The sequence below is a fragment of the Mirounga leonina genome, unplaced genomic scaffold (genome assembly GCF_011800145.1).
Source record: "Mirounga leonina isolate KUSES-001 unplaced genomic scaffold, KU_Mleo_1.0 Mir_127, whole genome shotgun sequence".
NCBI lineage: Eukaryota > Metazoa > Chordata > Mammalia > Carnivora > Phocidae > Mirounga > Mirounga leonina.
The window spans coordinates 5,423,630-5,449,691 of NW_023270316.1; positions in this window are offsets into that span (position 1 = coordinate 5,423,630).

A 26,062-nucleotide genomic window follows, 5' to 3' on the forward strand; every position below is an offset into this window, starting at 1 on the left:
CCCCCGGCTCCCCAGCTCCCCGGCTCCCCCGCTCAGGCTCAGGTTTCCCGGCCCCCCTCCCGTGCCCGGAGGGTCAGCAAATGATTGCACAGAAAGCCCCAGTCCTCCCAGGAGGCTGTACCTCCAGTTTGGTCCTCTGGGTCTTCTATATCTTTTAATAGAGTCATTGAAATTAAAAATAGCTTGCTTGCATTCAGAGCTCAGGCGGTGGCCCTCCTGTGTCCCCCCCCCCCCCCCGGCTCCAAGGCCAGCTCCCCGTGGACTCCCCTCCCGAGGCAGCCCACCCTTCCTTCAGCGCTTCTCCACCCCCGGCAGCCCTCACTCCCTGGTCCCCTTCCCGGCTTGCACCCTGGGCCTGGACGCATCCCGGGCTGGCCTGTTGGGCCCTGACCTCTCATCCCCTCTTCTGTGACCCGTCCCCGCGCTCACTCCCCCAGCTGCTTACTCTCCCCGCTCCTGGGCCTCCTTTCTTATTGCTCACCTTTTTTGTTTCAGTCTCTTCCTCAGGAAAGCAAAGGAAAGGCCAAAGGCCAAAGCGGACTATTAAAATAATCACAATAAGAAGAAGGGACAGGCTCCCCAGGGTCTAAGGGCATTACTTAACTCCCAGGACTCCAGGGAATCCAGGTCCCCTGGTGAGTAAGACCTTGGTAATATGAGTAAAATTAAAATTCTTTGTATTATGAGAAGGAAAAACCAACAAGCAAACAGTTTAGTTCCTAAGCAGCTGCCTCTCCAGCGTCCTTCCCCTCCTCAGATAGGTTAGCAAGATTCACTTCAAATAGGGCCCCCAGGCTGCTGGAGGGCAGCGGGCTTTTCGGAAAGGGGAAATACGGCCTTTATTTGCGTTCGCAAATGCTTCCCAGTCAAAAAGAATAAATGTAAGCGTTCACACTTTTAAAAGAAATCGATGTGACCATCTAGATTATGCATGTTTAATTTTAAAGGAGAGGGTATTTTTAAGTGCTACCTCAGGGTCATGTGATTTCCAAGGGTTAATACAAAATCTTCACGATCCCCTGCATCTCACTACCCAGCTCACACCTCAGCTGAACTTAATCTTTTCAGAAAGATTTCACCCTGCAAAAAGGAAAGATTCTGCTGTTTGCCCCAACAAGCCTACCTTTGGGGAAAACAAAAACAAAAACAAAAACAAAAACCTGTCCACAGTGGCGTTTCTTCTCATTTCCAAAATGAGGAGCCCTAGACTCCTTTGGGCAGTGTGGTTTTGGGAAAATCATTATATCACTCTCAACATTTTCTACTCTGGTCGAAATTCAGAAGCCTGGTTATTTAATTTTGTACACAATTTCAACAGTTTAATTATGTTCATCCCCCTCAGTGTAAACATGCGGGTTCTCGACACTGAGCCTGAGATTTAGGAGCCTGAGATCTAGAAGCAGGGCTGTGCCTGGCGCTCACTTGCTCAGTTAACCCTCAGGCTGGCCTCTGAGGGAAGCCCATCAACAGAATCTCTCACAAGCCTTCATCCTTTATTTTCAAAACACCCAGGGATGGAGAAGTCACTATCTCAAAAGGAGGCCCCCTCTGTTTAGATTCTCTAACGGCAAAACAATCAATCCTTATAGTAAACCCAAGTTTGCTCATAATTTCTATTAATTTATCTTAATTCTAACTCCTGGGCACGCATTTGGCAAAAATCCAAACAGTCTTCTACAATCAGACTGAATAAAACTCTCATAGCTTCTTCCAAATTCTCTGGGCAGTTTTCTGGGATGTGCATGGAGAAGCAAGGCAGACCCAACCTCATGTCTCAGGATGTGTGTTCCAGCCATGAAGCACCGGGCACTGAACACAGTCCACTGGGGTGGGGGTGCTGACCAGCTCCTGATGAGACATCTCATTTTTCTTTATCAAGTAGTTCTCAAACTTTCTTGTGTCCAACGATTCCCTGGGGAACTTGTTAAAAATGGACATCTCTATGCTCCCTTCCTAGACATTCAGGTCTCTAGGAGCCCAGAAAGCTACATTTTATTTATTTATTTTTAAAGATTTTATTTATTTATTTGACAGAGAGAGAGATAGCGAGAGCAGGAACAGAAGCAGGGGGAGTGGGAGAGGGAGAAGCAGGCTTCCCGTGGAGCAGGGAGCCTGATGTGGGACTCGATCCCAGGACCCTGGGACCATGACCTGAGCCGAAGGCGGACGCTTAACGACTGAGCCACCCAGGCGCCCAGAAAGCTACATTTTAAACAAAATAACCCAGATTTCATGGACAGGATTCCCTCAGTTCATATTTCAGAAACCTTTCCTGGGGGGGGGGGTTCTATTTTTTTTAAATCTGGCCTCAGACCTTACTATTTTTTTCACTGCACTATAGACTCATAGTGATATTACAATCCACCCAAACAATAAGTCTTCTTACAGGAACCCCTATCGGAGTTCCCCATCCTACAATTGTATAACCGAGTTTTAAGGCTGAAATTCATGAAAATGCATTTATTTCTATGTAGTGTTGCCAGATAAAACACAGGAAACCCAGTAAAATTTGAATTTCAGATAAAAAATAAATCATTTTTCTTAGTGGGACCCATCTATACCAAAACATTCTTCATCGTCTACCTGAAGTTCAAATTTAACTCGCATATTTTTATTTGCTAAATCTGATCATTTTATGTAACATATTCTGATTGAATATGATTTTTCTAGTCATGCCTTTTGTGACTGGTTTGGATCCTCATTCTGTCCTCAAATGTTTTTGGTTCTCAAAAATACTGCTCCTGTTTCTGACTGTCAAGTTACAATCCCTGTTTATGTAAACTTCCAGGGACAGTTTCAGAGTTGATGTTTGTACGCCAGCCATAGAAAGAGATCCAGGCCCTGTAGTTCACAGACGTGATTGTGTACAAAATTCTCCTTTTCCTGTATTGTTGCCAACTTTCCCCAAAGTCTATGATGGCCAGTTTCTTTTCAGCTGTAGTGTAAATAAAAGCACACACGCTTTAGAATCAGAAGCCTGAGATGAAATACTGGCTCTACCATTTAAAAGCTGTGCAACCCTGGGCAATTACTAGACCTCTCTGAACCTTAATGTCCTCACTTGTAAAATAGAAGGCTTCGGGTCATTATAAGAAGTTAGTAAGCTGACACAGAGGAAAATCTCAAGCGTTGTGCTTAATAATTAATAATTCCTCAAAAATGATTCTTCATTCATGAATTTTTTAACTAGGTATGAGAGCTTCAAGTTCAAGTTGGCAGGAGTAAGCGCGTGGATCACTTCCCATTTCTCTTAAATTCCATCAGAAGTATAAAAAGGAATAAATCCATAGCTATACAGAAAAAGAAGAGAAAGGGAAAGGAAGTCATTATCAGATGTACGTTATCAATGAGTTACAGGAAGACAGAAAGCCAAGCCAAGTCTATGGGCATATGGAACAGAACGAAGGCAACACAGCCCAGAATCCACTCGACTGTGCAGGGGCCCCGGGGAAGGTGAAGCCATTCGGTGCATCTGTGCCCAGAGGCGGTGGTTTAACAGAAAACTCGGCAGGTATGGGAGAGGATGGGGAGAGCAATATGGCTAAAAACAGGGGAACCACGTGAATACTTATTTTCACTGAAGATCTTCCATGCATAGGTAACCAGGGAGTTGTTATCACTAAAACAACAACAATAGGAGGAACAATGTGGGTGTGACAGTCCTGAGCTGTGACATTTTCTTTTGGGAGGGGTTGGCGCTTGCAGCCAACAGCAGGCTGGAGGGAAGCCAGCTAGGAGACAGGCTGCCCCAACATCGCAGGGGCTCCAGTCCATCTGCCCACAGGAGGGAGAAGCCTGAAAGTGTGGGTGCATCGCAGTGGGGAAAACCCAACCAGCTCCCCAGTCTTTCGGTCTTATAAAGGGGCCGGCTGTCAAGAAGGAAGCTCATCAGGATGAAAAAGCAAGACAGAGAAAACAGAAAACCCACAAGGAAACGCCTGATTCAGAGAAGAAAGAGAACTTTAAAAAAAAAAGAAAAAGGAAAGAAGGGGGGGAGGAGGAGGTGGGGAAGGAGAAGAAGAAGAAAGGGAAGTAAATCTCTTGTTGATAAAATTAGAGAGATTTGAGAAAAAAGAATCTGTTTCAAACAGAGTTCTATGAGAAAGTTATGCTGAGCGAAATAAGTCAACCAGAGAAAGACAATTATCATATGGTTTCGCTCATATGTGGAATATAAGAAATAGCACAGAGGATCATAGGGGAAGGGAGGGAAATCTGAATGGGAAGTAATCAGAGAGGGAGACAAACCATGAGAGACTCTTAACTCTAAGAAACAAACTGAGGGCTGCTGGAGGGGAGAGGGGTGGGGGATGGGGTAGTTGGGTGATGGGCATTAAGAGGGGCACGTGATGTGACGAGCACTGGGTGTTATACGCAACTGATAAATCATTGAACGCTACTCTGAAACTAATGATGTAGTATATGTTGGCTAATTGAATTTAAATTAAAAAAAAGAGAGAAGGTTACAAAGCAGATAGGTGGGAAACTATATAGGATTGATGAAATTGAAAACAAATACGTCAGTGAAAGAGAAGAAAATAAAATCCAGACAATCTGCCAGAATGTGGAACCACATAACAGAGGTAGAAAGTATAGAAGAATATTTGCAGCATAGAGGACAAATCCAGGAGGACTAATATGCAGATAACGCATGTCACAAATGGAGAAAAGAAAAAAATAAAAGGAGATTATTAAGACATAACAGAAAAAGAATTCCCCAAACCTGAAAAAAGTCACCTGTCTTCGGATCAAAAGAATCCAATAAGTATAAAGGAAAATGGATGCAAGAAGGCCCATGCTGAGGTGCAGCATCATGCATTCCCCCAAGAGCAGAGATGAAAGTGTTGCGTGCTTCTGTAAGGGGTGGGAGAGGTGTCCTGTCAAAGAACAAACATGCCACACAGTCAGATCCCTTGTCGGTAACTCTGGTGGAAGGAGAAAATGGAGAAACGCCTTTAAAACCTAAAGGAAAATGATTTGGGACTCAAATTAGAAATCAAATGTGAGATGCCAGCCACCTTGCTAACCATTCAGAGATCCCTAAAGTTTACTTCTCATGGACCCTTCTCTGAAAATCTGTGCAAATATAAGCCACCAAAAGTGGCGGGGGGGGGGTGGTGGTGGTGATGCAAAAGGATAAAACATGGGATTCAGGCAATGATGGATCCAGACCAAAAGCAGGTAAAGCCCATCCCAGGATGAGAGCAGCTCAGTGTGTAAAGACCTAGAAGCCTGTGGTCCAGCTGGGATCACTGAGGAAGGGGCACGTCACTATAAACTTCAGGACAAGCAAAAAATTGGAAACAAATTGTGGTCCAGTTAGGACACAGAGTGATGATGATGTGAGAAAGCCGGGGATGGCCAGGGGCCCACACGTAGGGAAGTTACCCACGCTGCTGATAGGCCTTGCGGAAAGAAACAACTCTAAGTCAAGTGCGGAAGCCATGCCATTTTTGAGGTTAGAAAGTAGGTCATAACAATGGGGAGAAAGAGATAGAGATTCATGAGAAATGTCTTGAGCCTCAAAAAACCAGGGTCCGCTGTTGCTGTAGCTTCATTTTCTGTTTACAGGAGAAGGAGGAGCTGTGATCTGAAGGCAGCAATGGGGGGCCAGGAGAGAGCCCAGACCTTGCCCCATCCCTGGGGGATGTGAAGTGCGCGATAACACACAGCAGCTGTGGGGGCTGCAGGGCAGATTGTGGCCCCAGATGAGAGCCAGGTAAGAAGAGTTGGGGGACACAAGGTGTCTGCGTCACAGAGGGCTGTGGGAGGTGGGTGATGGCGGAGGCTGGGCACAGGAAGTGGGGACCACCAAGCAGGACAGGAAGATGGCAGGGTCTGGCCTGAGGCACTGACGAATGAAGGCAAGGAAGAGAAGCGCTGTGGGCTTGGATCTGCACAGACTGAATTGGGTGGATTCTGGGGTTGGTTTGTCTCTAAGTCACAGAAGAAAAAGACGTCCTTCCACCGACAGTGCCCTGAATGAGCACAACTCCTGAAGGTGTAGAGGGTTAACTTATAAGATTTTATAAGACTCAAAGATAAAGTAAAATAATCGTGGAGAGAAGGGTCAGATGAAAAAAACCCAGAAAGTCCGTGGGGGAAATCAGTGATGCAGATTTTCTGAGGACAAGGAAAGGAATGACAGGAAAATGCTAGTATTCAGGAGAAGGATGGAACTGCCTATTAACCTGGGAGCAGGAAGTGTGTCATCACGCTAAATGGTGACAGAACACTAACAGGAGGGTTCGGGGAGATGATCAGTGCATCAATTCACATTTAGATCTGGGTGTGAGAGGTGATAACACCTGCCCACCCTGTTGGTGTGTCATTTCAATTCTCATCACGTGTGTCAGGGACTTAAATTTAAGACAGCGACCTAAAGACAATCATGCAAACAATGATTTGTTTCAAATACGTCCTACAAGGAAACTCAAAGTCAAAGGTGATTCAGGGATTAGAAAGTCTGAAAAACTCAAGAAATCATGCAGAAGGAAGGAGCTCATAGATATCTCTGTGGAGAGGACTTTTCTGGAAGAGCCCTATTTTATCAGAATTATGCTTAAGAAAATTAGCCAACATCCAAACATTAGCATCAGAAGAACAATCAGCAGATGCAGTGAGAGCCATTGTGGTCTTTGCAAAGACCCATAAATATCCCCAAGTGCTATTAGTGTGACAGCGTGTAGGTGAAGAGCGCAGGTTATTCTGACGAATAGACGCATATTCCAGACACGGTGAACTGGTTCCAGAATGTATCATCAGGGGACGCCAATGACACTGGAGATAGGGGACCTCGAGGCAATATAGAGTGAATCATAAGAAAGATGGAATGTAATTAAAGCAAACGGTCAAAGGTGTCAGAGTGCACAGAGTTGTTGGCAGGATCAGGAAAGGGGAGAGGGCAACACAGCTTTGGATACTCACCAAGGTCACTGCAGGGCAGTGGAAGGACACGGAGGAGAGCGTGATGCACGAAGTAACGCAGAGCCGATTGATTCTGAGTTACACAGTAATGGCGATAAACGGCCTGAGGCAAGATTTATAATTATCAACAATGCTAACAACACACAGTAGTGGTTGTCAGGACTTTAGCTTAAGGGAAACAAGAATTTGTAATATACATTGCACTACATTGGTCCCCCAAAAGGTTATGTGCGTGTGTGTGCGTGCATGCGTGTGCGTGTGTGTGTGTAAGGCGTGGGGGAAGTACCCGCAGTTGGGTCCCCTTCAGTAGACATTACTGAATGTCAACTGCAGGTCAGGCGCTGGGCTGGGAAATGGAGGCACCGCACAAACAGGAGACAGTGAGGAGTCTGCGGTATAGACAGGGGGACAGACCAGGGAAACAGCTCAGAATTCCATGGGTTGAGACAGAGCATAGACACGTTGTCATGGAAGGGACATGGCCAGGGAGATTCTCCATAATGCTTGGCATTTAAAGACCAGAAGCGCTGTCTATGGCAAGAGGAGGTGAAGGGACATCCCAACAGGAGAAAAGGCAGGTAATCGAGGTAGAGGGTAGTGGAATGACATCCTGTGATCAGGGTCTGCACTCTCTCTGGTCTTGGTGGAGGGGAACCTTCAAAGAGGCAGAAGAGAAGTGGGGGGTGAGATGCGAAAAGCGCGGCTCAGCGGGTCACGGGCGACCTTGTGTATCAAGCGGGGACGAGCGATTTTGTCTCCAGGCAGGGGAGTCAGGAAAGGGTTTCAATCGGGAAGCATCATCATCGGGAGCGCTGAGCTTTCCATGGATCATTCTGGTGGCAAGGTCTGAAGCTAGTGAGCCTCATCACCAGACGGGGCCGGGGACGGGGACGGGGACCGGGAGGTCCTGGGGAAGACGTGTGTCGGGAGCCCCTCTCCCAACATTACGATGGTAGCCGTGAACGCTTCACCGCGCCTGTGTGCTGTTTTACCTGCATTGCCTCACATACTCCATAGAGCAGCCACCTGTCTCTGTTACAGATGTGGACTTCTCCCTGCAGCTCAGAAGAGGTAAACAACCTGTCAAATGCACATCTGACTCCTGGAGCAACTGTACAACTCACCCTCTTCGTACCACATGTGCTCGAGAAAAGCTGTTCCTAAAAATCTGTAAAACCGAATAAATCTGAAAATCTGTCCATAAATTCTCTTTGGCGAGGAAGGCAGCCCACGCCTCTTCCCATAACTCCCATCTTGTGTCCCTGGCTGGACCCCAAACCACTTCCTTCGGGAAGAGCATGTTGAGCTGAGCCTTTTGCAAGGGCTGCTTCCGCAGACCCGAGCTCGCGAAGGGCGGGGGGTCCCACTTCTCTCGACCCTCCGTTCTCTGCAAGTGCTGGGCACCCAGTAGACTCAATTATTGGCTGAATGAGTAAGAGATTCTTCTCTGAATTGCTTTTCTGCCCTGTAAAACAGCACTGGTAATGGCCCACATTGCCGCTTAGGTAGTGGTTTTAACTCCGAAGCGTTAATGTCCCTCATCGAAGGACAGGCTTTCCCCAGACGATTACAGAGGATGCTTCTTCCTTCCTTGGACTGGCCTGACGACCAAACTTTTAACCAGGGAGTGATAAGGAAATCAACTAGTACAGATCTTTACGCATTGATCTTTTATACATGGTCTAATCATTAAATAGGCTAGAAATCAAAGAAGACTACGTTAGGTGCGTTTACAGACGACGATCTTTTTAAATGCTCAAGTCAGATGGCCATTTGTCACTGTTTGCTTACTCTAGCGTACAGCTTCATGTGGCCGTCCTCCCTGTCTGTCTATGGAAAGCGTCCTCCCTACCAGGTGCGAGGTTGGATTTTAGGGTTGTAGCGCCTCGGGCCGACCTATATCTCAGGAACCTGTGGCCGGGGGTCGTTAGACCATCTTGTCTTCTCGGGGTCCTCCGGCTTCTTACACTTGCCAAGGGTTTTCTCTCCACTGTTCACCCTAAATCCACTCACCAATTAAGGCCGCTCGTGCTAGTTAAATGGCAGGTCTCTCAGTGTGCCTGTCCTTATCATTCCAGAATGTGCTTTTTCCCCCTTCCCATCCCCTGGCTCTACTCTCGACCAGGGACCCAAGCAGGCAGGAAGCAATTAAGGTAATAAGAAACCAGTCTGCTTTTTATCTCAGTCTAGAAGACCCCTTCACACCTGACTGCCTCAAGGGATTTTCTTTACTTGCTGCCTTTTATTTTCTTTCTCTTTCTTTTTGAAACCATTCCCTCTTGGTTTTCCTCTTCCCTGATCAAATCTCTATTTTCCAAACAAAGACTTTTGTTATTAACTCCCTTACAACCTTCAAGCTTCTCCAGACTTAGTGAAAGGGAACTTCTACCATTTTACACAGATCGTAAGTCTTAAAAACCAAACCTCAGAAGGATTGAAAGCTCATATTTTGCATAGTTTTTCCCTTAATCATCTGACCTTTCTCTTGGGTACATAAGATTCTCATCTTTCACTCGATAAAGCAGGTACATTTTAAAGGAGTTCAACTGCATTGCTCAATATATTTTCCCTGCTGGCTGAGGAGGGAAGTGAGCATCACCCAAATGGAAAGCCTGGAGTCCTGAAGCAGGAAGGCTGTCCTTGCAGACGTTCGAATGCTGCTTGCTCATCATGGCAACGAGGGATCTCAGTCCTCCCTAAGAACCTGCATCGTAAATAATGCAGCAAGAGCAGCCAAGAGATCACCGCTTTGCTTTTCTTTCATTCTTGACCCCTCCCCATGTACCAAATAGATGCTGGGGAACGAAGGTGATGGAAATAATAATGGTGATGACAAAGAAGCCTAATAGCACAGAGAAGCCCGAAATCCTCACTGTCATGAAAAGAACACTATTCATCACCCTCGTAGAGCCCGCTTGTCAGTTCCTTCCACAGAAGTGGATACAAATATTATATTAAGTATAACACAATATATTATTATTTTATTTGTTAGTTTCTCCCAACCAGAATTTGTTTTTCTCAACTAGAATTTAGTCCCCAGATGGATTTTAGTCTGTTTGTGCACTGCTGATTCCCCAGTGCAGAATCTAGTGTCGGGCACACAGAAAGCACTTAGTCCATACTTGTTTAATTAATCGGTCAATTCATACCACGTTGTCATCCAGCTTATACAGAAAGCCTCTGTGAATAGATGTTCACTACCTCCCTAGCTAATCCATTCCGTCTTTGGAGAATTCTGTTGTCATCTTCTTAGACCTTCTCCCTCTTCCCCGGGACGCAGGGTAACTCTGTGGGGCTCGGTGAGCAGGGTTTGTGCCTGTAGACTCAAAATTCCCTAAGCTTCAAGACACCAGGTCCTCCCCTGGACGGCTGAGTGCTCTGAGAAATGCCTGATGAAACCATTTCCCCTCCACCTCATGGAGCCAGAAAGGCTTAACCTCCTCAAGAGCCAGATTCAAATGATTACTGGGCTATGACATGAAAAACATGGCATTTGCAATGAGAAAAACCTACATTTTAAGTTCAGTTCTTGTACTCAAACCCGCTTGCGTATCAGAATCATCTGGAAACCTAAATGGAAATAACAAGGCCAGGCCACTTCCAGAGACCTGGATGTAATTCATTTAAGGCGAGTCCTCTGCGTGGGCATCATCTACTGACTCCCCTGTTGTTCTAATGTGCACCCACTGTGGAGAGCACGCACACAAACACACACACTTCAAGTTGTGAGACTAAGACAGCACTTCCCTTCCTTGCATCTCCGATTCATCATTGACAGAACTGGGGTTGTAACTTCTTTTTTTTTTTTTAATTTATTTGAGAGAGAGAATGAGATAGAGAGAGAGAGCATGAGAGGGGGGAGGGTCAGAGAGAGAGGCAGATTCCCTGATGAGCAGGGAGCCCGACGTGGGACTCGATCCCAGGACTCCAGGATCATGACCTGAGCCGAAGGCAGTCGCTTAACCAACTGAGCCACCCAGGTGCCCACGGGGTTGTAACCTCTTACTTGACTTGACAAGGTATTACAAGGATCAAATACGGTGTGTATATGAAGGCACATAAAATATTTAATATAATATTTTACATTTATATAATATATTTTAATTTACATTTAAGTAGGGAATGTCATATGCACTATTAAATGTACATTACATGTCACTATTTAAATATAAATTATTTTATGATAATAATTCAAAATACATGTTGCAAGAAAATGTGTTGACTTCTTAACTTCTATTTATTCTTTAGCCTATTGTTATTTCCCCCCCCATCCCAAAGCATTAGTAAGGGGCAAGGTTCAAATGACACAGTACATTTCAAAGCAAAAATCTGTCTTGTCATCAGAATGAATGAAGAAGGCACGTCTATGACATTAGCAGATACAAACACAAGAGCTGAGCAGAATCAAATTCAGTAACTTTTAAATAGCGATGAGTAGGAGGGAAATTCAGAATAACACCACACAGTAAGTGCTGTTTAGTATTCATCATTAGTTGCTTCCACAGGCGGGGTGAAGTAGCCTAGACGTGTTGCAAACTCACGTCCGCTGGGACTTGGAGATGTTACAGATTCAAATCAAAAGTGCACCCAGTTCCATCCTGAAACCATTCCAGGAAGGCTCCGTCTGTCTGTCTCTCACAGTTGGGAGAAAAATTGCCCTGGATGTCTACCTCTGCAGATCTCCTACTTCAGCCAGAATCTCTGAACGCAAAAACTCAGCCTGTTAAGGACATAACCCAATTTACTTGGGATAAGAAATCGTTTCCATAAAAGATAAATAGGCACTAAAATTACCCAGGAAGGTTTGGAATTAACTGTACTGATGACATAAATCAAATTCATAGGATGAGGATTTTGTGTTAAGTTTGGGAATAACAAGTATGTAGAGTACTTGCAACGTTTAAGAGACTGAGTGTCCAAGAGAATCCACAAGATTAGCCTTGAGATTGCAATTTTTTAAGTGTAATTAAGTAATTGATTTAAATTTATAATTTTAGGTTGGAAGATAAAAGGTAATTTGACCAAGTTTTTGAATTATACTAGAATATATAAAACCAGCTAAAATCACCAAGTTGTCTAGAATAAATATTAAATTGGTTCATTTGTACTATGTTGCATGCTACGGCTTTGCCCCGATATAGAAATTATTTGGCATTTAAGGACAAAAAAACTGAAGCATTTCTAGTGTCAAATAAAAATGCCCATACCCCTTTTCTAAGTAATTTTTGCAGCCCTCAAGATATCCGACCTCTTTTCTAGAGTTTTAGACACAAACAGGTTGAGCAATGTCATTACATCAGTTCCTAACAACATAAATGAAGAAAGACAGACAACTTAAAAGAAGTTAAGTGATTTGCTCAAACTACAGAGCTATTTAGGGACAAAGCCAGCAAGATATTTCATGACCCCTCAGTTGAGTATTTTCTGTACAGTATCATCAGATTGGCTTATTGTTTAATAGAATGATATTGTCTCCTGGGACATTTCACTGATAGCATCTTAGTCCGAGCACAATAGATGGTCCTTATTTTTCCAGCCAAAAAGAAAGTATTTAGGTTATCCCAATCTTTACAAACAAGAACTTTCCTCCTCCTGGTTATAAAAATTCTCTTTTGTGTACATAATAAGAAGGCTGCTACCGGGGCGCCTGGGTGGCTCAGTCGTTAAGTGTCTGCCTTCGGCTCGGGTCATGGTCCCAGGGTCCTGGGATCGAGCCCCGTGTCTGACTCCCTGCTCAGCGGGGAGCCTGCTTCTCCCTCTCCCACTCCCCCTGCTTGTGTTCCCTCTCTCGCTGTGTCTCTGTCAAATAAATAAATAAAATCTTTAAAAAAAAAAAAAAAAAGAAGGCTGCTACCCTAACCAAACTACACCCACTTCTTTCCTAAAACCATTGGAAAATCCCACTGACCTGAACAGTGGATTGTTCTAGCCACAGCTTATCCATCATTCAAAAATACTGACTTTCACAGTGTCCAATGTTCTGTGTTCAATTTCACGTGTAATGAAGAACTATTCCATATGAGATTTTGTGAAGTGCTTAAAACACTGAATAATCCTCCCAGGACCTATTGGAGAAGTATCTTATGCTGTAAGAACACTGATTACTTTATTTCTGTGATAAGCACAAATCAAGGTCCTGTTCTAAAGTGTTAATATTTCTCTAGGGATAGATGGAGAATAGCTTACTCAGGGGAAGAAATCTGGCTCACCGTCGACAAAGCACTCACAGATCTTTGGTAGAGTGGTATTGTGTAAATGCAAAGCTATTATTATATAAAAGCATTCAGAGGATAATATTAGCCATAATTGTATTAAATATTAATATTAATGCAAATGGTGGCTAAAAGCTTAAAGAAGAACTGTAGCAGTCGATAACAAATGGAGCAAAAGTATACAAAATTCGTGTATTTCTAACTATGCATATCATGCAAACCCAACACGCTGAAGACAAATAACGAATTGCTGGAAGTCATGTTGTCCATCTTTGTTAACTCTTTCAGCTCAAAACAAATAACAAAAAAGCAAGATTGTCAAACTTTTTCCAATAAGCATTGAAAATCGGACTTTCAACCCAATTTATTTTATCCTTATATGTGATGGCTTTTTGATGTGCCAAATTGGCTAGGCTAAAATACAGTCTTCAGTTATTCAATCAAACATGAATCTAGGGATTTGGGGGATGTAATTAGAATCCCCAATTATTTTACATTAAGTTAATCAAAAGGGAGATGATCCTAGATGTGTCTGACCTTATCAGGTATGCCCCTAAAAAAAAGAGATGTTTAGGGCTTCACTGAGCCTGGTGACTCCAGGCTTTAGCTCATACTCATGGGTCTACTCATCATCTTCCCTTCCTGATTCCCACCCTATGGACTTCAGACTTACTTAGACAATTCCCACAATGGTGTAAGCCAATTCTTTGCAATAAATGAAAATATCTATTTTCTCTCTATCTATCCATCTATCTATATCTGTATCTATCTACTCTCTCTCTCCTCCCACCCCTCTCCCCTATTGGTTCTGCTTCTCTGGTTCAACCCTTACTGATCCACTATATTTTTCAGAAAACGTGTATGTGGATTATCGGATTTTCATGGGCAAAAGAATGTGTTCTAAAAAAAATGTCATTTTATTTTGTACACATAACACACTAGGGAAAACAATTGTTTAATTTTGCTACCGTGGTAGGTGACATAATCCTGCCATTGATTTTGAAGGACATCACTACTCAAGATGGATGAGCTTTTTAAATATTTTTTTAATTGTATTTCAAATGAAATTCTTTTTTTAAAAGATTTTATTTATTTATTTGACAGAAAGAGAGACCGTGAGAGAGGGAACACAAGCAGGGGGAGTGGGAGAGGGAGAAGCAGGCTCCCTGCTGAGCAGGGAGTCAGACACGGGGCTCGATCCCAGGACCCTGGGACCATGACCCAAGCCGAAGGCAGACACTTAACGACTGAGCCACCCAGGCAACCCTCATGAAATTCTAAGCACGATAAATCATTGGGTCCTCAAAATAAAGCTTCAATACTTCAGCTTAAAGCCATGTTTTGAAACATGGAAATTATACAGGTGCACGTGAACATAAGCAGACACTCTAGCAGAGCAAAACAAACTGTAAGAGTGGGGCCATTTCCCGACAAGCCTTAGGAATACTAAAAATGTTTAAAATAAACTCTATTTCAGTTAAAAGTTGAATAAAGTAATTGAAGTAATTTCAACTGGTTGTAGTAGTTACCTTCAGCCATTTCTCCTGAGTAGGTTTTGCTATCTTAGTAGATGTCATACATGTATAATTGACCCCCTTTTAAGAAGTGAAAAGCCAAAATAATTTAAATGATATATCAAAAAAGTTAAATTAATTATTCCTTCTTGGTTAAACCTCCATGCTTGGTGAAAACTCCCCAAACAATAATGACTCAAAATTAAAAGGCATCAGGGAAAGTAAATGATAGCATATTCATAAAATGGAATATTATACAGCCACAGAAAATTGTGTTATGAAGTAATTAGGGCAACAGGGAAAGTGATATATAATCACCAAAAGCAGGCTGGAGAATTCCATACATATAATCTGATTTATAAAACATACAGAAAAAAAATATTGGGGAAAATGTCCACAAATCCTAAGCAGTATTTATCTCTGGGTTGTGGAGTTATAGGCGATTTTCCCCCTAAATTTCTATAGCTGTTATGTATTATTTGTACACCTAAAATTTTTGCAAAAAAAAAAAATCAAGTGCTTGCTTTGGCAGCACATGCACACAAAAAATGAAATTAATCATTTTAATTAATTACTGTCTATTAAATAATGGCAAGATTTTGCTATCGAAGTGGTGAAGCATTCCCCGTGGGGCATCCAGTGAATGGAAGGTGGGAATGGCACACCTTCTGTAATGAGCTCTTCGGTGCCACGTACCCGTGGTTCCTGCTGGGGATCAGTCCTGGCAGATGTTGGAGTCTACACGGCAGTCTGCATGTGATCCACACAACCTGATGTAGGAAGAGAAGTTGCGAGTACATTAAATCCTTAGTAGTGGATGCAGATGTATAGGCACAAATACACACATGAACAAAATGTTGTGAAGGCTTACTGCGTCAAAGAATTTGGTTTCATTTTTACAGAGACATCATTGTAACCTGGCTGCTTCCGATGTACCCCTGTTCTTATGGTTGGATTATCTGTGTGTTTTCAAACAGATATTCCGACTCCAGTATTTTTCCTACATTTACTGCTTTTCTCCCTTAGGTGTCACGGTTCCCTCTGTCAGGGAGCCTCTCCCTCTCATCTTAAGTTCTCTTTTGTCAAAACTATCTTTCAAATTGGAGACAGCCAGATGGACAGAAAGTATAAGAAGACGAGTTCAAAATGCGGGATATTTAAATCAAACTTTCAAAAGCTAGCAATTCCTCCTGATAATTTATGGGTAATAATCTCCCTGCTTTTCTCTCACATCTGTGTTCCCTACATATGGAAAGGAGTGTAGAAGATTAGTGACTTCAAACATTCTCTTCTGCATGCTGGATGTCACAGCAGACGTTTTTGGCTTTCAGTTTGCGACACATCTAACTCTGTCATCACTTAAAAAAAAAGTCTCAGAGCATAAAGTTCCAGCCCATAGGCTTGCCTCGGGAAAATATTTGGGAGGGTATGCACAGCTCTATGGAGAATCAGTCTGATCTGGACGAAGAGAAATAAAATCTCCTTTCACCAAAACCACTGAGAGGGTTTCCTCTGCTTATCGGTAACAAATCAAGAATACACATCCAGATCAGATAACCGAAGGTTGAATTTTTTCTAAATCAGATTCAATGTATTGAATGTAGCTTGTGGGGCATCTAGGTGGCTCAGTGAGTTACGGCTCAGGTCGTGATCTCCAGGTGGTGGGATCGAGTCCTGCATGGGGTTCCAGCCTGGCTGGGAGTCTGTGAGATTCTGTCCCCTCCCTCTTCCCTTGTTCCTCCTTCCCCCTAAAATAAATTAAAAAAACATACAAATAAATAAATAAGTAAAATTAAAAAAAATAAATGTAGCTTGTTATCTGGCATAATAATAAAGAAAACAACCAAACTGATGAAAAATATTTTTAATAATAAGAGAAACTTGTCTCTGTTACAAATATCAATTTGTAATTTGTAATTATCATGTATCAAGGAAATAGATGTAGGTTTTTTGGAATATTGAAAGGATCAAGTGATAGTGTTAAAAACAACAACAAAAGTTATTTTTTTTCTTTTTAAAGATTTTTTTTATTTATTTGACAGAGAGAGGCACAGCGAGAGAGGGAACACAAGCAGGGGGAGTGGGAGAGGGAGAAGCAGGCTTCCTGCTGAGCAGGGAGCCGGATGTGGGGCTCGATCCCAGGACCCTGAGATCATGACCTGAGCTGAAGGCAGACGCTTAACGACTGAGCCACCCAGGCACCCCAAAAACAACAACAAAAGTTATATAACTCTGGCTTAGAATCGTGTGCTCACACTGGACTACTTGCCTAAGGTTTCAAATGAGAAATCTCACTTAGAAATCGGGGCTGCTCCCGTCCCTTTCATGATGTCCACAAACGGGGGGCAACCAGGCCTCTCCCCCGTGCTCAGCCCTGGAGATCCACAGACATGAGGCAAAGTTGGGAGGAGTGATACAGTGACAGGAAAGCGGCTTGACAGCCCTGGGGAGAGAGCAGGTGGTTGTTTCCCAGGGAATGCAGAAAATGATGTCCCAGAATGGGGGCGGGGAGGAGCCTGTGTGGGATAGGTTGAGGGAGAGCATTTTTCTGGAGACGTCTTCTTCCTCAGTCAGAACCCAGGGCAGGTACAGGGCAAGTCATTGCTGCCTGTCGGGCTAAAAGCTTCCAGAAGGAGAAGGCAGATCACCAACCACAAAGTGAGAATCAGGCAGACATAGACTTCTCATCAGCAGCAGAAGATGCTAGAAGACAATGGAGTAAGTATTTTCAGTTTTGATAACACTGAAACAAGAATTTTCCCACTTAATTATATTATCAATCATGTGCATCCACAGAAGTTTCAGTAGACAAAACTCTCATAAAAGAAACAGGTCAGAAATAAGGAAAATACGGGGCGCCTGGGTGGCTCAGTCAGTTACCTTCGGCTCAGGTCACGGTCCTGGAATCCCGGGATCGAGCCCCACATCAGGTTCTCCTCTCAGCGGGGAGCCTGCTTCTCCCTCTCCCTCTGCCCGCCTCCTCATGCTCTCTCTCCCCCACTCATGCTCTCTTTCTCTCTCTCAAATAAATAAATAAAATCTTCTAAAAAATAAGGAAAATAAATTTAGATCCTATGAAATATTTATTTCATGTAATTACCAATGAATAAATAGCTTACTACCATGTGCTGTTCAGGTTAAAGGCAGAAAAGCAGATCAGGGGAAAGGATGAGTTTGTCTGGGGGTAAAAGACCAGGCTAGAGTTCGGTTTTAATTGTTTTTGGTTTTGTTTTGTTTAGGGATACAGATACAGATACAGATATTGATAAGCCTAAAAATTCATGGAAAAAAATGTAAATAACTATGGGCCTTTAAAAAACAAGGGGTACTTGCCATAAGCATAAAAAATAAAACATAATTTTTATTCTTTTTTAAAGATTTAGTTAGTTAATTATTTGAGAGAGAGAGCGAGAGCATAGAGCAGGAGGGAGAGGGAGAAGCAGACTCCCTGCTGAGCAGGGAGCCTGAAGTGGGACTCGATCCCAGGACCCTGGGATCATAATCTGAGCTGAAGGCAGACGCTCAGCCAACTGAGCCATCCAGGTGCCCAAAACATAATTTTTAAACCAACAGAATAAAATATTGATCTATTAAAAAAACAGAAAAAGAGAAAAATTTAAACATATGGTTCAAAAAACACATAAAAAAAATGCCTTAGTAAATCTGACTGTAAGACTTACGGGAATATATAAATGGTTACACTCTGTGATCAAGACATTCTCAGACCTGGAATCCTCCAATACAACAGATTGGACACTATGTTGTCTATAAGAGACCCAGTTAAAACCAAAGGATCCAGGAGGTTTGTAAGTCAAGGAATTGAGAAAGATATAACCAGACAGAGGTAAGCCATAAGAAAACCAAGATAGTGATTTTAAAATCACAAAAAGTAAAAACTCAAGGTAAAAATTTCATAGCTGACATTAAATAATAAAATAACAACAGATCTTAGGATATTATTTTTATAAACATTTATTGACCTGACAATATTGCCTCACAAAATATAAAGAAACAACTAACAAAACTATAAGAAGAAAGAGATAGCCCAAAAAAGTTAATTAGTCTTGTGCGTAGGGAAAAGAAAGTATATTAAATTTCATTGAGGGCGCCTGGGTGGCTCAGTCGGTTAAGCGACTGCCTTCGGCTCAGGTCATGATCCTGGAGTCCCGGGATCGAGTCCCGCATCGGGCTCCCTGCTCGGCAGGGGGTCTGCTTCTCCCTCTGCCCTCTTCCCTCTCATGCTCTCTGTCTCTCATTCTCTCTCTCTCAAATAAATAAATAAAATCTTTGAAAAAAAATTTTCATTGAGATACTGTGCATTATTTATAAATCCCGTAAAAATCCAAATATTTGACAACATATTTGATTAGTGAGACCATGGGGAAATGTAGGAAAGGTAGGAATGCAAAATCATTCAACACTTTGGAAAAGGATTTGTCTCTATATAGAAAAGTTCTATATGAATTAACTCTGACCCAGCAGTCCTACTCCTTGAAGTCTATCTCAAAGACGCACTGACAAAAATACAAGATGAAATTTACACAGGGTACCTTTTCAGCATTTATTTCTCAGAGCAAAATATTGGGGGCAACCCAGATGACCACCAACAGAACAGTTGAAAAACTTGAACATATCCACAAGATGGAAAACATGCAACCAAATGTAACAAGCACCACAGAGGAGCTGCAGAAAGTGATATGATCTCCAAGCTGTGTTGTTAATGAAAGAGGCAAAGTGGAGACAGTGGTTACTTTTTTTAAAAGATTTTATTTATTTGAGAGAGAGAGAGAGAAAGAAAGAAAGAAAGAAAGAAAGAAAGAGAGAGCATGAGCAGGGGGAGGGTCAGAGGGAGAGAAGAAGCAGACTCCCCACTGAGCAGGGAGCCCGATACGGGGTTCAATCCCAGGACCCTGAGCAGACACTTAACTGACTGAGCCACCCAGGTGCCCTGACAATGGTTACTTTTTACAAACTCTCCAGTAAGTAAGGGGGGAAGGCAATATATTTTTTTTCAAAAGAAACAATGTAAGATAAATAATAAATTGGTTATCTCTGGGATAGAAGGAGAGAAGTAAATTTCTGAGCAAATAACATAAAATAGATACACTGAAAGTCTTATAGTACTGAATTTGAATTGGAAATATCAGCACAGTTTTATGATGTGTTTGGCTTTTAAAATCGTATGTCTCTTCCAGACTAGGAGCAAGGAGCTTAGGATCACTGCTAGCTCCTCACCTATGCTCTCCCAAAATAATTCCCATGAAAGGGGCCTGGGCGCATAGATGTACAACGGATGCCAGGTCTGGGGTGGAAAGTTCATACATTTATATCTTTCTGGCATAAATTTTTGTTATGCCAGAAAGTAAGGAAGTTATCAAAGACTAACAGAAATCTATTAAAAGGACACAGGAACTCACCTAAAGGTGCTTCCTTTGGTCTAAGAGGGAGAAATTGGAGCATGAAAAGGAATCATGACAATAAATGGAGATGCTTCGAGCATATTTATGTGCATGAGTTCTTGGTATTAAAATACACACATTGGTCACCATTGGAGGTTGCTAGGACACCAGCCCATGATTCTGAAAATTGATAAAGACAAGAAAATCAAACATTCATTCTGAATTACTTTTGCCAACTCTATTTCAGGGTAAGAAAATGGTTGCTGAGGGATATGTCTTCCATACGAAAGAATTCCAGCTCATAAAGGCAGAAGGAATGAGAATCACAAAATCACCATTTTGCTATTTCTAATGACATAATAAATTTAGCCAACAATGACCCAAGATCTCTGACTTTAAGTTTAGCAAAATTAGAAATCAATAACAACAACAACAACAACAAAAGACTGAACAAAACTTCACATACCTGGAAACTCAAGAGATTATTACTAGATGAGTTTTGGGTTAAAGAGTAAATTACATGGGAAATTATGGAATATCTAAGCTGAACAGTAGAATTCTACATGTCAAAATGTGTGCAACACATCCTAAACATCATGTAGCTTGTGATGAATTATTTGGTGAGCTAGAAAGTTGGAAAAAAATGAGCTAAGAAACTTAAGAAGTTGAAAAAAAAAGAACAAGAAGATAAACTCAAAGGAACGAGTTGGAAACAAAGAACACACATATGAGAGTAAGTCAATGAAATAGAGAATTACAACAAACCCAAGAATCATAGCACTCCATGAAGTAAGGAGCAGAGATCACTCAACTTTCTGCACTTGAGATCCAAATACTAAACAAGTGCATAAGCCAAATAGATAAAATATATTAAGAAAGAAAGTCTAGACCTGCAAAGGACCTTCAATATAATATAGTTCAGCAGTGCCCTTCAAATTCTTTTTAACAATTTCTAGCTCCTTTCGAATGTACTGAATGCAATGAGTGAGACAAACTCAAAGTCTGAAGAAACAATCCCCACAAGACCATCACCACAGACATCAGCGGCAAGTTCAGGAACTGCCTTTGCTGCCACCAGCTGACTATGCATTTGAAGGTCTCCACACGCACACTCGGGTTCAGTAACTCACTAGAAAGACTTGCAGAACTCACTTGACAACTCTTACACTCGTGGTCATGTTTTTTAGAGGCAAAGGATGCAAATTAGAACGAGCCAGAGGAAATCACTGATAGGATAGGATTAGGACGCATTACCATCCCTTCATTGTAAGTCAACTGCGGAAGCTCACCCAGACTTCTGATGTCTGGGGGTTTTGTGAGGGCTCAATCGCATCCTACCTGCACGGCTGAGCTTTATTCTCCAGCTCCTCCTGGGTGTTTGGGCTAAAACCAATTTTTCTCCAGCTCCTCCAGAGGTTGAAATTAATATTGCTTACCCTCCTAGGTCCCCATTGTAAGTGCATTGTTAGACTGTCCAGTGGCCAAAGTCCCGGGCAGACAAAGACATGCCTATCAGGCAGGACACTCCTGGTGCCTAGAGATGCCTAGAGATCACTTCTCAGTAGCAGATAGTAAAGGCAAACAAGGGGGAGGGCCAGAGGGAGATGGAGAGAGAGAATTTTAGTGGAGCCCAACTCAGAATTCCATCTCAGGACCCTGAGATCATGACCTGAGCTGAAATCATGAGTCAGATGCTTAACAGACTGAGCCACCCAGGCACCCCCAGACCGCTCTTTAGGTAACGTTCATTCTTCACTGCATACTGAATAAGAATTTTGGGAAGTCAGACAGAGAAACCATGTTTTTTAAGACATGGGAGATCCTGATAAGCTAGATTCGGAAATGAATTTACAAATGAAAAATCTGAAGACCCAAGAAATTAAATGGTTTGTTTATGTGGCAATGATCACACAAACAGTAAGAGGGGAGATAAGTCAAGAAGTTAGGAGCTTGACTGAGCTATAGAGGGCATGGGTCACCATGAGCACCCTCACCCACATCTCTCTCATGGGTTGTCCGCTGTTGAAACAATGCCTTTCACATGTATCTATACACCTGTTCACGTGTCATTACAATTAACAAAACATGAATTCGTGCAAAAGCATTGGTGAATTCTTTATGACATTATAATTACAAAGTGGCAAAGGAGGTTTTGAAAGTATGCTCCATAGAGAAGACTAGGTAATAATTGCATCAGCACCGTCTACCTCTTACACCAACAAACTCAGTCTTGCCTTAACCAATCTCTGTGAGTAGATTTAATTTCCTCAAAGTCAAACAATAGCAATTGCTAATTTGATAAATCAAAATGGAAGAAAAGTCCTGTGGTTCAATTATCTTTTAAATAATTTACCATTCATTCAACTTTACCTGTTCTTCCCCTGTGCAGGACTCTTACATACTATCTTCATTGCCAAGAGATCCTCATCTAAACTGTCAACTATGTACTCTTCCTTTTTTCAGTTATACCTCATAGTAGTGCTCAGTATCATAGAAATATCAGAATCTGATCAGAATCTATTTTCTTATTCCGGGTTGTTCATATTATTAAGTCTTCTTGCATAAATGTTATATTTTTCCACAGTCATTGAAATAAATCACTTTACTCAAATTGATTATTATTGCTAAAATTTCTGAGATTGCTGATATAGAATTAATGATGTGGATATAATTTATCTCAAAAAATTGTCACAAGAAAGTAGATAAGCTAAATCTAAATTATACTCAACTGATAAACAAATCCTTGTTGAGTAGGGATGAATTTTATTCCAATCTTATTAAATCTAATCCTAATCCCATTCACCAAGGTGGTGATGCTTTATCACTATCTCTCTGCTTCCAGATTTGTGTGAAGATGAAGGTTTGTACAGTGCAAGCATTCCTCTGGTCATCTGTTCAGTCTGGTCATGACTGATAAGCTCATTGTCCAACGCAACAGTACTCCTTGGCTACCTCTTTGGGGTCAAGCTTGGGTTCTGGGATTTGGGTCAAGTCTTGGTGGTAGTCTTGAGATGCTCAATATATCCATTCTTTCTTGCTTTAGTTTCTTCTCCATGCAAGAGCAGGATCTCCTTTTTCCTCCTCTCTAGAACAAACCAACATCATCTTCTCAGTAAACAAAGATTTTAGAATATAAGACCAGGATTGGGTGTCTACAGATAACTTCTGTTTCAGGCTCCGTAGTAGAAACTTCAGTGAGGTTTTCTCATTGGAGGTGGGAAAAACACAGGGAAATAGGGCAAATTAGTATCTCTTTCAGTCATCCTGTTACACATGAATCTGCAAGACAACAACAGTTTACTATATAGCCTTTTGAAGTGATAGTAGCAGAAAAGATTTGGAAACAAATGAGGAAAAAGTGTTGTTAGTGTGGAATGGTGCCCCTCACGACTACGCTGGTGATGATGCAGGAATGGATTGGTCCACACCATCAGCCCACAATCATGGTCTCGTCACTTTCCTTTACCCTCTGTTACAAAAGGCATAAGATGTGAGACCGTAGCCACTTATTTTAATTTGCTTGATGTATAGGTTGAGAAAATATTGCTACTCATTCATAAGAGCTATAAGAATTGAACATGTACAAATGATTGGTTGAAGTTATTAACATTTTGCTAAAAATGTAGAATGACTAAATAGAAAGAACTAGGGTGCTCTTCTCTTTGAAGTAAGAAGATACCATAGCTATCTTGTGCTCTGGATAAATATTTATGAATGCCTCATGTTCATCATTCACCATCATTCTGGCTTGACTGTCCTCCAATTTCAAGGGTTCACAAACTGCAGCTTAGAGCAGCAGAGCTAAGAATGGTTGTTACATTTTTAAATTATTTTTTAAAAGTCAAAAGAAGGGGGCACCTGGGTGGCTCAGTCAGTTAAACATCTGCCTTCAGCTCAGGACATGATCTCAGGGTCCTGGGATGGAACCCCTCAATGAGCCCCCGGGTTGGACCCTGTGATGAGCCCCACGTGGGACCCGTGTTGGACCCTGCTTTGAGGCTTCTCCCTCTCTCTGCCCCTCCCTCCTGTTCTCTCCCTCTCTCAGATAAGTAAATAAAATCTTTTTTAAAAAGTCAGAAGAAGAGTAATATTTCATGACGTTGGACTTTTGTGAAATCAAATGGAGATGTGCATGAATGAAGTTTTATAGGAATGCAGCCCTGCCCAGTGGTTTATAGAGTGTCTCTGTTTCTGTGGTACAACAGCTGAGTTAGGAGTTGCAACAGAGAAAGTGTAGTCCTCAAACTCCAAAATATTTACTCTCTAGTCCTTTCCGGAAAAAGATTGCTAACTCCTGCATTAGAATGTATCGGTTCATGGAGGCAGGGAGAGGGGAGGTTTGGGGTTTTTTTAAATGCATGTTTCCTGGTTCCATTCCCAAGGTTCTGATTGTGTAGCTCTTATAGAAGATCAGGAATCTGCGTATCTAATAAGCATCTCAGGTGATATGTAGCAAAAGATCCTAAGATCTCTCTGAAAGAAGCGTTTTTAAACCCAGTTGTGAATGTACATATCGCCTGTGGGTATCTCCTCCTGGGCAAATAAACATTCCTTATCTCTCTAGGATATTAAGGGGAATAAGTACGTTTAAATAATAAACTATAAATAGATGTTTAAAATATTTAAATATTCTTATTTGCTAAGCCTAGGGGTGCCTTTGTGCCTTTTTAAAAAAATAAATTTACTTCCTACATATGCTTGGGAAAAAAAATAAATCATTCTTTCTAAATAATGTTTTGTCAGGAATAATAATTCTCTTCTTCCCCAATCTAGCTCAAATTTAAATGTTTGAACAAAAAGAACATAACTAAGAATAAGATGTGAGGGAAAGGAAATATTTCCATAACAATGCGTGCAGAGACTAACCCTACCCAGGAGGCACGCATGGCAGAAAACGCTGTATTTAAGGATACAAAACACTTTCTGTTTCAAGTTGCAATTTTAAAACACTTGTAGGTTTTCTCAATTTTTCTTCAAGGATAGAATTTCCAAGATTATGCCTAAAAATGTTGGAGAAATAGATCACCAGGAAGTGGTTCTTTATCTGCTTCTTAACAGATAGTGGGTGATGTTTACAGAGCATGTATTCACAAACGAAAAGGAAGAAAGAGTTGAAATGTCAGATTTAAAACTTTTAAGTTCAGCCTATAATTACGTTGCAGTACCTTTGTGAGATCTTAAAAATTCTAATGAAATAAATATGATAAATTTAAAGAATATTAATGAATTGTGACTCAGCCAGTTGGGCTGGGTTTTCTGATTGATGGCCAATCAAAGTTATTAGAGCTTCAATCCTAATTCCCTTGGGACATTTTCATTTCCTGGTTCTTGGTGCAGAGAATGTGGATCATTATGGAGTGTGGTCCAGTCCAGTCGTTCCTAGGAACTGACCTTCCCTAAGCAGAGGGTCTATAGTGTAGGAGCATCTAGCTCCGTAACAGTATGTTTGCTGACCCCTCTCTCAACTTCACTCACACCACCCTGCTGCCTGGTTAGCATTTCAGCTCAGCCTTACTTCAACTCCACTCAGACCAACCTTCCTGACCCCCATTCCTTTCTTTCCCTCTTGGCTGTATTCTACTCCTCCCCTTAAGTCTGCATATTCAGAAGAAATTCTTGTGAGAACATCAGTCTTGGCTGTGCCCCAGTCCTGGATGCCATCTCATCAGTCCTGGTTCCCAGACAAGGATCCCTGAGGAGACACTGCAATTGTGCTTCTCAGCCTTTCAACTTATATACCTATAAAGGCAGAGAAGAGTGAATGCATACCCCCAGGAGGTATAAGAGATGCCCCAACCTGCTTGCAAGTGCCCTTCACCACTGCACATAGGTTAGTATAAGTTGACCAGATGCCCCAACCTGCTTGCAAGTGCCCTTCACCATCGCACATAGGTTAGTATAGGTTGACCAGATGCCCCAACCTGCTTGCAAGTGCCCTTCACCATCCATTGCACATAGGTTAGTATAGGTCGACCAGATGACTGGTACCTATGTAGACATGGTACCATTT